The sequence below is a fragment of the Orcinus orca genome, chromosome 17 (assembly GCF_937001465.1).
Source record: "Orcinus orca chromosome 17, mOrcOrc1.1, whole genome shotgun sequence".
NCBI lineage: Eukaryota > Metazoa > Chordata > Mammalia > Artiodactyla > Delphinidae > Orcinus > Orcinus orca.
This window is the reverse complement of record NC_064575.1, coordinates 19,357,700-19,361,217: the sequence shown is the minus strand read 5'-3', so window position 1 is coordinate 19,361,217 and position 3,518 is coordinate 19,357,700. Positions and strand designations below refer to the sequence as shown.

The 3,518-nt window shown below is 41.6% G+C and overlaps 1 pseudogene across 1 annotated transcript; it reads left to right on the top strand.

Moving 5' to 3' along the window:
- The first annotated feature begins 1,121 nt into the window (after positions 1-1,121).
- LOC101275207 (elongation factor 1-gamma-like) lies at positions 1,122-2,475 on the top strand (annotated as a pseudogene). Its single transcript, XR_183603.3, has one exon. The product of XR_183603.3 is annotated as an elongation factor 1-gamma-like (transcript).
- Positions 2,476-3,518: the final 1,043 nt, after the last annotated feature.

Below are 3,518 nucleotides of genomic sequence, written 5' to 3'. Positions count from 1 at the left end.
ATTGATATTCCAAGCAACAAGTACATTTTCAGTGCTTTGGGGATATTTTGTAAAAGTGCCCTCTAGAAATATAGTAGCACCTTACACTTCCTACAACAGCTTTTTCATACTCGATTAAAAATGTGGGCTCTGATGTCAGATTTTCTGGCATCAAAACCTGACTCAGCTACTTATTAGTTATGAGGCAAGTTACTTAACCAATCTCAGCATCCTTCTTCTGTAACTAGAGATGGTAGTTAGCTACCTACTTATAGGATTGTCTGTTGGAAAGATTAAACAGGATGCTGAACCTTTGAAACAGTGTCTGACATACAGAAAGCACTCAATAAATGTCAGCTAATAATAGCAGGCATTATAACCCTAAGAATATGTATTTTCCAATTTGATATGTACAAAAGTTATTTATTATTGTTTAACTTGAAATTCTTTAAGAATCAGCTTGAATTTTTAAAAATTTCATTATAAATGATTAACCCTTATTCTTTATGAATTGTTTATTTATGCTTTTCACAGATTCCTTTTATTTTGTAGTATTTATTTTAAATATGAAGGAAGGTATCCATATGTTAGATATAGTTTGTATATTATATATGCTTCAAGTTATTCTCAGGTTGCCATTTGAATTTTAATTGTACATTATAAGTAATTGATTCTATAATTTTTTTAATGATTTCTGATTTTGTCATCATGCTTGTAAAGGCCTTCTACCACCCAAAATAACAAAAATATTCTTTATATTCTCCAATTACGTTTATAATTTTGTTTTGTATAGCTCTACATTTAATACTTTTGCAATTTACTTAGATGCAAACTGTAAAACAGAGAATCTAAATATCATTTTTCCAAGATGACTGAAGTTTACCCTAACAATTTTGTGTGTATGTAATATATGATCTTATCACTAATTGGAATAGCATTCTTATTTTACGTGAGATTGTGTAAGCATAGATGTAATTTAGAAATTTCTATCATTTCACTCATATGCCTGTAGTTTTCTTACATATGTGAATATACGATAGGGCAAAGTCTCTTTTATAACTCTTAATTTAATAACTTAATTGAATATTTTGTAAAGTAGCATGTTTTAAAGATAAATAGGTCACCCTTTCTCTGCAGAATCACCATGGCAGCTGGGACCCTGTACACACATCCTGAAAACTGCAGGGCCTTCAAGGCCCTCATTGCCACTCACTACAGCAGGGCTCAGGTGCGCGTGCTCTCCGCACCACCCCACTTCCATTTTGGCCAAACCAATGGTACCCGCGAATTTCTCCGTAAATTTCCTGCTGGCAAGGTTCCAGCCTTTGAGGTTGATGATGGATTCTGTGTTCGAGAGCAATGCCATCGCCTACTATGTGAGCAACGAGGAGCTGCGGGGAAGTACTCCTGAAGCAGCAGCCCAGGTGGTGCAGTGGGTGAGCTTTGCTGATAGCGACATAGTTCCCCCAGCCAGTACCTGGGTGTTCCCCTCCTTGGGCATCATGCACCACAACAAGCAGGCCACGGAGATTGCAAAGGAGGAGGTGAGGTGAATTCTGGGGCTGCTGGATGCTCCCTTGAAGACAAGGACTTTTCCGGTGGCCGAACGTGTGATGCTGGCTGACATCACAGTTGTCTGCACCCTGTTGTGGCTTTATAAACAGGTTCTGGGGTTGCATTAAGCAGCCCCAGTTCCGGGCTGTCTTGGGGGAGGTGAAATTCTAAGAAAATGGCCCAATTTGATGCTAAAACGTTTGCAGAGAGCTAGCCTAAGAAGGACACCCCACGGAAAGAGAAAGCTTCTCGAGAAGAGAAACAGAAGCCCCAGGCCGAGCGGAAAGAAGAAGACAGCTGCCCCTGCCCAAGGAGGAGCTGGATGAACGTGCGCAGGCAGCGGCTGCTGAGCCGAAGACCAAGGACCCCTTTGCTCCCCTGCCCAAGAGCACCTTTGTGTTGGATGAATTTAAGCGCAAGCACTCCAACGAGGACACACTCTCCGTGGCGCTGCCGTACTTTGGGGAGCACTTTGATAAAGATGGCTGGTCCCTGTGGTACTCCTAGTACAGCTTCCCTGAAGAGCTCACCCAGACCTTCATGAGCTGCAACCTCATCACTGGAATGTTCCAGCGATTGGACAAACTGGGGAAGAATGCATCTGTCAGTGTCATTCTCTTTGGAACCAACAATAGCAGCTCCATTTCTGGAGTCTGGGTCTTCCGAGGCCAGGAGCTTGCCTTTCCGCTGAGTCCAGATTGGCAGGGGTACTATGAGTCATACACATGCTGGAAACTGGATCCCAGCAGCGAGGAGACTCAGACCGGTTCGAGAATACTCTTCCTGGGATGGGGCCTTCCTGCACGTGAGCAAAGCCTTCAATCAGGGCAAGATCTTCAAGTGAACATCTCTTGCCATCGCCTAGCTGCCCGCACCTGCCCTTCAGGGAGAATGGGGGTCATTAAAGGAAACTGAACATCGAACCCTTTCCTGCCCTGCCTCCTTTGTGGGTGACAGCTTCTTCAAAGGGGGGTAGATATGTTGAAGCAGGGTGTTGTCTATACCTGCAGAACCTCCCTGTGCAGGAAAGAAGTCTTCAGAAGAGCAGAAAGAGAGGCCTCTCCTGAGTTTTTATTTGTGTTTTTTTAATTGCCTTGCCTCTCCTGTGATTACCGTCTTCTAGCCTAGCTGGGAAAGATTGGATGTAGTTAGAAGGTGGTGACACAGGGCTTTGTAACTACCTAATTCCAGACCTTCCTGCATGAAGGGGGAGAATACCTGCTGACTGGGTGAGAGCACAGCATATGCAGAGCGACTTAACACTACTTCCTTACTTCCTGCAGCTGCCCTGTGAAGTGGGGTGGCAGCTGTATCCAAGAGTTATGGTTTCAACACTTCAGACAAACGGCAAGAAGAGGCACAGACTCCTTGGAACAGATGCTGGCTTGTGGGCCCTAACCTGGCTGTGGGTCATCTCTGGGGTATCCCTACTTTCTATCAAGGAGGTGGGATTCAGAGATTTAAGCAACTTGCCTGTGATCACACATCTTAGGTGGTGGAGACAAGATTATGAACCCAGTTTTTTTCACTGGAGCCTGTACCTTAAAGACGCCCTAGCACTTCCTGCAATGTAGAGCAGTCATAAATGTCATTTAAAAACCCTGAAAAAAAATATATATATATATTCATATATATGTATATATATATAGGTCATAATTCATTTAAGGTTCTGGGAATTTATTGGAAGTCACTAACATTTAATAAATAATAAAAATATAGAAATAGTAGACTTCATTATATGTATTTGCAGTAAATATTATTTATAAAATTATTATTGCCTTTGTGTGTGTTTGTGTGTAAAAGTGTGTATGTGAATTGAGTCCTAATTCTAAACATGATTCATACTGTAGGTTACAATCAAAAAAGATTGAAAGTCACTGCTGTAATGTAAATCTTTTCAGATAATATTAGAATAATTTTTCAAGTTCCAATCTCCCCACCAAAATTTTTCCGTGATATTTACTAACTTTATATTAAGCATCACT